Below are 11,949 nucleotides of genomic sequence, written 5' to 3'. Positions count from 1 at the left end.
CTTATGGTGTGCCAGACACTGTTCTAAACATGCCTGTGAAGTAACTCTTATCATCATACTCATTCTATGGGTGAGGAAATTGAGGTACAGAGAAGTTAAATAATGTGCTCAAGAGCGTGTGGCCAGGAAGTGGTGGAGATAGGGTGACTTCAGAAACAAGGACCCTAATCTAATACCGCATTGCCAGCTTTCCCTTCAGAAGGTTTAAGGACCCTTGCTTTCAGGTCCTATAAGACAATCCGAACTGGTCTGCCTGACCCCAGAGCTCAAGCTCTTCCCTTGGCATCATAATGCAATTGCATGTTATAGTAGAATTAGATTTGGATTTTGCAGGAAATCAGAAGCCATGGAATGGCTTTGGGGGGGGGGGGGGATAACGTTCTCATCAAAATCATATCATGTTTCAAGTAAGGAATGGGTCCCTCACTGTATTTACACTGACCAGAGGGCAAGAACATATCCCTATATCCACCCACCAGAGGCCACACCTTAGTGTGGTTTACATTGTGTGCCATGATGCCCAGAAGTAGGTTTCATTTCTGTTTTTAGGGAGAGAACTTCCTGTTTGTCCCCACCCTTACAGCAAGACACACTGGTGGCCAGCCTACAGAATTCAATTTTTGCATATCTTTTTTTTTGAATTGCCAACAATCCTTACTTTTATATATATATATATATATATATATATATATATATATATATATATATATTATATTTATTTATTTGACACAGAGAGAGAGAGTGAGCAAAAGTAGGCAGAGCAGCAGGCAGAGGGAGAGGGAGAAGCAGGCTCTCCACTGATCAGGGAGTCCGATGTGGGGCTTGATCCCAGGATCCTGGGATCATGACCTGAGCCAAAGGCAAATGCTTAACGACTGAGTCACCCAGGCGCCCCCAACCCTTACCTATTTATTCTGGGCATAGTCCTCCTCCCTTTGGCCACTGACACTCCTGCATTCCACATGGGTCTGTATGAGGCTACTGATCTCAAGGCCCACTTCCTCTGGCCAGGAATCTAGTGATGGGTTCATGGGGTGGGAATGTCACCCTAGTAAGGTTAATCAAACTCTTCTGGAATTTCATGTCTGGCATTAGGAGAGAGGAGCTTACCTGTTACTGAGATTGGATGATGTGAAACTGAACCTATCTGTGATCATATGCACCCCTCCCCCGTCAAAGCCACAGGGAGGAAGATTATCTTCTGCAATAGGAATGAGCCCAATATCCCAAGAAAGGCATGATGAGAAATGGACACAGAAAGATACACACAGATAGAATAATATTGAGTCTCAGCATCCAGTCGTGCCCGAAATCAATTCCATTTCAGGATCTCCCAGTTTCTAGAGTCAATAAATATTTTTTTTGCTGAAACTGGCTTGTCTTGAGTTTCTGTTGCTTGCAACCCAATTCTGTTGCTTGCTCCCACTTCCAAAGACTTTATTATCTGCTTGTTGTTCTGGCTTTTCTCACTTGTGACTTTCACAAATAATAGTAATAAATCAAGAATACATGTGACGATCTAACTACAAGGAGACTGACTGCAGAGCTATTTACTATGGAAGAAACTTGGATGTTCTTTTACAAAGGTATTGTTCATCTGTACGCTACCTTAGTGTTCCCAGGTCTGATGAGTTTGTGACCTAATAATATTAATACCATGACTATGATCCTCACTCGGGAGTTCATCTCCACCCAGAGTTCCTCATGGTTATGTCTGGGGGTCCCCACGGTGGTTCCCATGTAAGTTCAAGCACAGGCCCACTTACATTTTTCAGCTCTGGCTTCCTTCTGGAGACTTCACAACTGCCCTGGACTCTGTGGGGAAATACTGGTCCTCTGCTTGAAACTGTCCTTTGCAGTAGCTGCCCTGACCTTGGACATCAGAGTTGGGCTAGGCCTGTGGGGGTGGGAGAAGCAGGGAAGGGAGTCACCCTACAAAGGGTGTAGTGTTTGTGTTTCCTTCTCTTTTCAACAAGTTTCCCCATTTCCTTTCTTCTGCTAATAGATTCCATGACTCAGGCCATAGGAGGAGATCCAGAACCCAGGGCTGGTCAGTCAGAGCTCCCTCTCCCCCGACAGCAGTGGGTGGTAGTGACATAGGACTGAAGCAGGACACACCAGGCCCCTTCCCTGGGACTGAACCCTGAGAGCTGGGGAGAAAGATTTTTTTTTTAAACTTTAGATTTTTTTTTGCTTTTTTTTTTTTTTTTAAACTTTAGATTACTGGTTTATTATAAAAAGGTATAACTCAGGAAGAGTCAGATGGGAGAGATGCATTAGGCAAAAGGTAAGCAGAAATGATGCACAGCGTCCATGCCCTCTCTAACTGCACCACTCCCCCCAAACCTCCATATGTTCATCAACTCAGAAGCTCCATACCCTTTATTCATTATGGTTTCTCTACTGGCACTTGTGGGGCTCTGTCTCTAATAAGAAAATCCAGGAGCTGTGAATCACCTGTGTTTTATCAAGTGGATGGAGGCACCAAGAAAGCTGGTTAACAGAGGATCAGGTTGGAAAAGATGCACAGAGAGGATCAGAGAGAAGAGACAGAATCTTAGCAACAGCCCATGTAGTTCCTGGGTCTAGATCTTTCCTGAAGTTCTGTTGCAACCCTGACCTGACCTTGGACTTCAGTGGACACGTTGGAATCCATACAATCAACTCCCAGTAGCTGGCGAATCTCACTTAGTCTTTGCTTTTTGGCAACACAAAGTGTCCTAGCACCTGCACTGTTCTCCTTTCTTCTTCAGATACTGTGCACTAAACTTCTTTCTCCCATAGTCACATTAAAATAACTACCCCTGAGCAAACCAACATATGCAAACCAATCCCTAGGCTACCAGGTCCAAGTCTGGCATCATAGCTTTGCCAAAAGAAGTCCCTTTAAACACAATCTAGAACTCACAATTCCTCCTACATTAAGCCTAAATATAATAAGTAATGGTCACTCATGCTAACTTGCTCAGGGATGTCACACATGGAAGAAATAGAAGAGCCAATATGCAAACCTATCTCCATCTACATAGAATGGTTTTTAAACATGCCTATATTTCTATATTTGCATATCAACTAATATTTCAGAGCTTTATTTCAAAGAAGTAATCTGTGAAATGTTTATAGTCCTGGAAGTAGGGGCTGAGCAGGACCCCTGCTTCAGTTCTACATAGCCAGCATCTTTGCTTTGACTGGCCCTCACTGCCATCTGCTGGGCCAGAGAGAGAGGATGAGGGGACCCTGCATCTGCCGCCTTCAGAGGGGCAGAGGACACAGGCTCATAAGTACCAGCTGAGCTGGTACTGCCTCCCCAGGCACAAGGGTAAATGAAGACATCCCTGAAGTGAGAGGACATACGCTTGGTAGGAGGCCCAGGAGAAAAGCCTGCCCAGAGTGTGGAAGGTGAAGGGAGATGGCCATAACTAGAGGAGACAGACTCTCTCAGGCAGCTGCTCCTTAGCTGAGGGCTGCCTCAGGGGTCAAAGAGCCAAGAATAGGGAGGCAAATGTCCTCAAGCTGCTCACAGAGGCTGGAATGCTGCACTATCCCATCAAACCCCTCCTAGGGGAATTTTCTGGGTCACTCATGACCCTCCAGATTCAAACCCAAGGACTGGAACTCTGATTCCTGATTATAGAGGCCTGGGACTCGCTAGGTCTGGGACTTGCCTGTGAGACCTCTCTGGCTTTTGCCAGACTCTTCCAGCCCAAGCACTCTGAACAGATATGATTCCTTGGATTTGTAACCATGGAGGCAGTCACCCTGGCTCCCCACTCCTCAGTTAGTGTTTGACAACCTTCCCAGGTTGCATGTGAAGGAAACAGCTGAGGAACACCTTGTCTATGCCAAGGATGACCAGTCATCAACCCTCCATGGCAGTCCTCTTTCTGGCTCTCCTTCTGTCCCAAAGAGCAAGCAGGACTTCAGGACAGTACTGACAAGGAGGGCCATGCTCCAGCTTCCACTCTCCTGCCAGCCCTCCTTCCTCACCTGCTAACAGACTTGCAGCTCCCTCTGCTGTAGAAACCAGCCCTCAATTTAGGCTGTCCTGTCCTCATACCAGGGTCCCAACTTCCCCCGATGGGCACATCACAGATTATGGTTCATGACCTCAGCATGTTCTCAGTCCTTCAGGGAATCTTCTGAGCACCAGCACCTCCTGGTTTCCCACAAGCCTCTACAAGCTGCTTACCCACCCCTCCTGACTTCTCTTCCATCCAAGAGCTCCATCTAGGGAGCTCCTCTTCTTGTCTAAGATGCCAGAGCTCTGACTTCTCAGGAAAGCCAGCTGTTATTTATTATTCCCCCTCTTCTCCCTCTTACACCATTTGTATTATCAGAGTTTTCCAGAGAAACAGAGCCACTAGTAGCCTGTGTGTGTGTGTGTGTACATATATCTATATCTATATCTAATTGGTATCTATTCCCATCTATCTGTGTCTACAGAGAAGTTTATGTAAAGGAACCAGCTCATGTCATTGTGGGAGATGGCATGTGTGAAATTTACCAGGCAGGCATCAGGCTGGAAACCCAGGAAAGACCTGATGTCACTGAACGTAGTCTGGAGGCAGAATTCCTTCTTTCTTAAGGGATTTCACTCTCTTCTTCTTAAGGCCTTCAAATGAGTGGATGAGACTCACCCATATTATGGAGAGTAACCTCTAAGCAAAGTCCACTGTTTCAAATATTAATTTATTAATTTTATATAAAAAGATATCTTCACGGTGCCATCTAGACTGGTGTTTGACCAAGTATCTGGGTACCATGGCCTAGCCAGGTTCATAAAATATGAACCATCACACCACCAGTCATAACCATTGTCAACATTCACTGTGTATTTACTAAGTGTCAGTCATCATTCTAGGTTCACCACTTATACACCACTTCATACAATATCTTCTTTAATCCTCCCAGTAACCCCATGAGACAGACCCTATTGTTATTCCCATTTTACAGAATGACATTAAATGACACCGTTAGTGGCAGAGTTCTTATCCAAAGCTAGGTTTGACTAATTTAGAAGATTATGCTCTTAATCTGTAATCTACATCACCTCTCCACTGTTCTCCATATTCCCTATTTTTGCTCTGTGGTTGTACACATTAAAATCTCTCTAATTAAACAAAGCAAAGACTTGTCATTATCTCTTTCCTCTGCTTCCTAAGGAAATGTCTTCAAAAGAGTTGCCTGTTCTTAGTGTTTCCAGTTTGTATCCTTCCTCAACCCACAGCATCTTGGTGTCAACCTCTAGCATAACGAGGAAGCCATGTTGACTAAGGTCGCAGATGATGTTGCTATTATGAAAGCCAGTGGATGTGGCCCTTACATCTGCGTATTTGTTGTAACATAGTAGTAATTGTTCATTGCTTAAAAAAAAAAAAAAAAAAAGATTAGGAAAGCACTTCTAGTCAAGATGGTGTTAGTATAAACAACCATTTGGGGCACCCATTCTGCGGTCAACATGTAGCAGCTACAGGTAAATGTTTTAAAAACTGAAGATCTCAAAAGGTGTAACTGAACTCACAAATAAGAGATAATTTCTGTAGACCAGAAACAGAAGAGAAATGTATAGCAGGGAACAAGGCTGAGCCCTGGTCCCCATGGCTCCTGGACAGAAGCTCGTAGAGGTGGACAGGCTCTGGCTCCTGTGTGTAATTGAGCTAGTCCGGCTCTCGGGAAACAGCAAACATCATCTGGGTGAGGCATGGGCCAGGACAAAACTTAAGATTGAAGGTAAAACTTGAGTTTTATCCACTTAGGACAAGAGACTGATAAATGCTCTTCCTAACCACTGCTCAGGTCTATCTATTCTCTGAATGCCTTGGTGGATAGTGATCAGCACAACACAGGAGCCAGGACCTCAAGTGAGCCTCATACTGGCTGAATGAGCCACCCTCACTCATCAATATAATGTTCAAATGGAGATAGTGGTGATGGAAGAAATTATAAAACTTAGGGAAAGAAAAAGAGTGGAGAGAAAAAAAGAAGAAAAGGGAGAAGAGAGAAAAGTATCAGGCTTAAATGACTCTGTCAACCACAAGGCTGAAAGACACAAAGAAATCTATCTTTAACTGATAATAACCAATAAATAGACTACTGATAAATTGTTCACCTCAGGTGAAACTAAAATAATAAAGCAGTCTGAAAAATAATTTAACTATTTTAAGGCATTTATTTAAGAAAGTAAAGGAACAGGGGCATCTGGGTGGCTCAGTGGGTTAAGCCTCTGTCTTCGGCTCAGGTCATGATCTCAGGGTTCTGGGATCGAGCCCTACATGGAGCTCTCTGCTCAGCAGGGAGCCTCCTTCCTCCTCTCCCTCTCTGCCTTCCTCTCTGCCTACTTGTGATCTCTGTCTTTCAAATAAATAAATAAAATCTTAAAAAAAAAAAGAAAGTAAAGGAATAATAAGAAATAAATAAGAATTAAAAATTGTGAAACAAAACTAGGCAGGAATGAATTAAATTATTTTTAAATCAAATTTAAAAAGATAGATTTTTTAATTAAAGAGATGATACAAATTAAATACAAATTAAATGAATTAAAAAGATAGATTTGAATTAAATATAAATTTAAAAGATGGCTATGAAAAATAATTTTAATTATTAAAATTAATAATCTATATTATTTAGTATAAATATAGTGTCTATATATTTATATATATTTTATAAATTATAAAAATTAGTTAGGCATCTTAAAAATATAAATTGTAATCCCTGCAAAAAAATCAATGAATTGGGACAGAATCTAAACTTGATGCAGTCTCGAAAAGAATTGAAAGTTTCACCCAAAACATGGCACAGAGGGACAAAAGTTTAAAAGTATGTAAAAACAATTAAAACATATGGAGGATAGTTTGAGAGGTGACAACATACAGCATAAAGAAGTTGCAGAGATAGAGATAGTAGAGAAAATAAAGGAATGATGGTACAGAATTTTCTAGAACAGTAGGAAGACTTTGCCTACTCCCGGGCTGAAAAGTACATCCTGAGTAAATTTGCAGAGCATCCAGGATAGAAAGACAATCTTAGAGGCAATCAGGACGAAGAGCGATATTACTTAAAAAAGAGCCACAATTAGCCCAACGATAGGTTTCTCATTAGCAACAGAGGTGGTCAGGGGTGGAAATTGTAAGAGCTATCACTTGAATGGTGTGATGTGCCAGGCACTGCACCAGGTGTATCCACTAATTTAATCCTCACAAGAATTCTATGAGACAAGAATCTTACTGTACCCCTCTAATGGGAGGAAACTGAGCAGAAGAGAAGCGCGGCACTTCCTTTCCAAGGTCTCACATGTAGTAAGACCAGGAGTTCGAAGCCAAGCATAGTTATCTGGTTCCAAATGTTCACAACCCCTACTCTATATTGCTTCTCACTGAAAAGAGGTAATACCATGCAAGGTATTGAGGGAAAATAACTAACAACCTCAATTTTATCCCCCAACTAAATTAAGAAATGTTTTGGCATACAAAGATGAAAAACTTGTGTTACTCATAGACCTTTGCTAAAATAAATATTAATGTATGCTTCAACAAGAAGAAAAATTAACTTGAAAAGAAAGCATGGAATCAAGAAACAATGATGAATTGACCATCTGGGTTGGCAAACCTTGTGATGAAATGTAAAAAAGTTGAATTTTTAAAGAAGAGATGAAACAGGAACTTAGTCAAGAATAACAAGATCAGTAGCAAACTTTTCCCATTTTATAGGAGAGAGGAATATCAAATGAGTTCAATGTTACTGTTTTTTAATAATAGCTATAGATAAACATGATTCTGACCTGTAAGTGTCCCCCAATCCTGCTCTGTTCAGCATCAGTACTACCAATAGTTTGGACAGAAAAGGGACAAGGAGGGGAAATTAACATATAAATATAGTCAGATTGGTGGAAATCTTTATCCAAGTCATCCCATGACTCTTTCCCAGTGCCTCGGCTCCCTGGGGAAGCCTTCCACGACCATCCTCTGGACTTGGAATTCCTGCAGCACAGTCATAAATATCTCTTTTTTTCCTGCCCCACATTTTTTTATTTTTCTTTTGGAGAAATTCTCTATCTCCCAGCACTTTGGGATTCGGATGGGCTGTCAACCAAAAGCCAGCCTTGCCCCCCCCACCACCACCTAAGGGACATGAAACTCGGGCAACAAGCCAGAGTTTCCCACTCATGGAACACAGAGACTTTGGCTGGAGCCAATGGGTAAACCTTTTTCTATAGCACAGAAGAACAGTACCAGAAAATCAGGCCACACAGAGAGAAGCAGAGCTAAGAGATGACCAGAGAGAGTTTTGATTATATCACAAGGGTGCCCTGGATTTAGCTGTGCCTGAAGTCAAATGACTATCCCACTTGAGCCAGTACATTTCCCTCTTGCTTGAACTACTTTGAAATTGGGTTTCTGTCACTTAAGCCAAGAGTCTCTATCAACTCAGCCTCTTATTTTTAGGACAACTTATTTGACACATAATGGTGTTGCAACTCAGCAGAGCATTCCTCAGAACGTCCCCTTTTTTCTACAGAAAGCTTTGACTCATCTCTGCTATATGTCAGGGCAATCAGGCCAGGCTCCTGGTTTCTTTCAAGTAGAAGCCTCTCTCTTTTGGCACTTTTTTCTTTCCATATGGTCGATCAGGCTTTGATGCCAAAATAATTTAGAGGCACATCAAATTGCTTAAGGTTGCTTATGAGGAATTTCCACTGCTTGCTGACATTGTCTGAGGCCTTTCCCTCGGGAAGATATATGAATATATATGACATGTATATGTCAAGACTGTCTCCTTTCCCCCCTCACCTCTCCATCTAGAGAATAGGTGTGCACAACCTCACTACCCCACTCCCCATATGCCCCCTTCTCAGCCCAACACCTCATTTGTAGACAGATCTTAAAGTTTCAGGAGCCCTACACAGAGAGCTCTGCTTAAGGCCTCAGGGGCCCCCTGGGATTTAAGGCACCCTGGGTGTTTTCTGGTGTAGCCTCCCATCTGGAGCGGGTGGTATTACTTCTCATCTGCGGTCATAATTCAAGGCGCTAGCGAGCAGCGGTCACCACCTTATTTGATCACATCTTTTATCATGTGACACTGTATGGGATTTTAATCCATCTTGCCTTCTAATTGGAATATGTGCTTCTCGAAGGTAAGTACCGTTACTCACCCATCTTTTTTATGCTCCCCTTCCCCCCACCCATCTCAGCATCTGGCAGGACTGGACATATAGTCAGGAGATACTTTCTCACACTTAGTTGATCATAAGGATCACTTTGGGAATTTCTCTTAGAAATGCAGATTCTGATTTGTCTCCTGGAAATTCTGACATACAAGTGTGGGGTAAGATGCTGGGATTTGTATTCTTGAAAGTGCCATGATGTAGCTTTTGCTGAGGCCAGTTTGGTAAACAAGGAGTTAGAGTCAGCATTTTGCCAAAACCCAAATCAAGACACATATCTGAAAAGCTCAAGGGTTTTTATGAGAACAAAGAACAAGGTATTTTAAACATATATGGGCTGGGAAATTCCAGGCTGCGAAGTTTGGTTGCCTTTAGTGATGTGGCGCCATTTTGGACATGATGGCAGAGAGAATGGGCTTGGAGTCTGGCAAGCGTTTGAATCATGCTTCAGACCCTCATTTCACCTCTCTGAACTTCAGCGTCCTCATCTGTTAAATGGAAATAATAGGACCCACATCCCAGAATTGTTATGAGAATTAAACAAGATCTTGTATGTAAAGTATCCAACTCCATGTCTGGCACAGCACATAGTTACATATTAGTAACTCTTATGTATATTACATATGAGTAACAAGCTCTAGTGGATGTTAAATTTTAGAACCTGGGAAACCTGCCAGGTTGTCAGAAGTTGTAGGCTATAGGAAATACTTTGTTGGTGGGGGCATTCTCTATTCCTTTTATGAGGGACCTCTTGAGGACACCTCTTAGTCCTTATGTGAAGGATTTCCTACCACTCGGAGCAGGGATCCCCAACAGCACGAAGCCACTGAAAAGCAGACTAAGAAGTTAAGTATTCTACTAATCATCATCATCATCTATGCAATAATAATATTATCTTTCCAGCATTGTATCTTTGCTGAGTCAGAGAACAGTTTCCTTCCACAATCCATATTTATGCTGCATCACAATGGAAAATTATTGCTTGTTTTGGGGAGCTCTGTGTATCCCCTTATCTTACTTTTGGTCACAAGAGATTGGGAGCTTGATCTTCTCGTTCCCCATGCCAAAGGGAAAACTGTGACCAAGATGTGGTCTGGGCGAGGACAGTGCAGTGACCATGTGGTTATCATTTCAGACAGAAAAACCCAGGCTTTGGAAATCACTGGCTGTATCTTACATGAGGCAAGGGGTCAAGACCACAGTCCAATGGGAGAATGGGGTTTCTTGTGTAGGCAATAAGCCAATTGGTCACTGGAGTAATGGGTGAAGGGATCAATGGATCAATGGGGTTTCTCTTATAAGTAATTGATACCCAATTATTTTGGGTCAGAAAAAGGACAGGGTCTTAGTCTAGGCAGTGAGAAATTCTCCTCTCCCTTTAGGGGACAAAGGGCAGTTGGATCTGTGTTATAATGGGAGGAGGTGACTGGAAATTGCCATTCTGGGGGAGGTTCATGGTCAATGGCACCACTTTGGGAACAGGGGTGCCACAGTCCCATGTCACCTGGAGTTTTGCCAGGGAACTGAGGATACTGAACTCAAGCAGTAGTTATAAAGCCCCCTCTGCTTTGTGCTTCTTTTGCCCTAAAACTCAATAAAATCTTGTGTGAAGAATTTAGCAGAGATTTGTCCTATCTTAGACTAGCGGTCTTAGACTAGCAATAAACACCAACAAAGAAACTGGTGGGAAGGAATCCAAGAGTCCTTCCTGGAGGAGGGAGTGCTAGGATGGATTGTCAATAAGCTCATATTACTGAGCCAAATGTTTGTGGTTGGCTTGGCAGGTTGCCATTGACCCCCGATCCCTCTCGTGATTCTCAGAATTGACGGTTCTCAGTGCCTCACAAGGATAATTTCAAGGTCCAGAAATGTTGACTCCCCACCCTCTCAGGTCCACTGTATACTGGGTCCCCTTCCCCTCATCATGCAGGGCCATCTCTTTGGCTTGGGTTCCCCTGTGGCCACACTGCATTCTCCCTCCTCACACTCTGACACACGCTCAGAAATGACAGGGTTCTTGTGGGTTCAGCCTGCCAAGAGCAATGTTTGCCAAAGACATCCTGGAGCCAAGCGGGTAGCCTCCAAGTGAGCAATGGGTTATTCCAGGCTGGAAGGTGAGGGCAGCCTCCCAGCTATTTCCTCCAACCTCAGAAGCGAGTCAGTGGCTGGCAGTTCACATGAGGTCCCTCTGACATCTCTGGTCAGGAATGCAGCTTGCTGGGGATTCTGAAGCAAAGAGGTCATTGACAAGAAGAGAAGGCATTAGCAGGCATGTACCCAGGGACCTCCATCTGCCTTAACAAGTGATGATTCTGCCCTGGGCCAGCTCTCCCTGTGCACCCAGGGTTCACGTGTGGTTGTCCATGGGTCTTCTGGGACTCTCTGACCTCCTGAGGCCTGGCAAAGCAAGACTGGGGCAGCCTAATCTTGTCTTTAAATCCACAAATCCTTGAATCTCACAAATGAGGAGAGGAAAAGGTGGCTGGAGGCAGATCCATAGTTGCATTTTTGTTGACTGCCAAAGTTTACAGATTGCCAATATTCTTTGGTAAAGGGGTCCCAGGACAGAATGGGAGGGGGTTCAGGAGCTCTACTCTTGAACTCAAAGTACAGTTGTTCCTGATGCAAGTTCTCCAGTCATGACCTTAGGTTCTTTTCCATATATGTTATTATGTTCTCTAACATATATTATGTTCTGCTGTGGCCAGGCTGACCACTTCTGCTGGCTGCTGTCCCCCAAACCAGGGCTGTCTTGGCTCAGTATGCAAGGAGCACAGTGCATTCTAGAG

The sequence above is a fragment of the Mustela lutreola genome, chromosome 1 (genome assembly GCF_030435805.1).
Source record: "Mustela lutreola isolate mMusLut2 chromosome 1, mMusLut2.pri, whole genome shotgun sequence".
NCBI lineage: Eukaryota > Metazoa > Chordata > Mammalia > Carnivora > Mustelidae > Mustela > Mustela lutreola.
The sequence above is the reverse complement of the archived record's forward strand: the minus strand, read 5'-3'. Positions refer to the sequence as shown.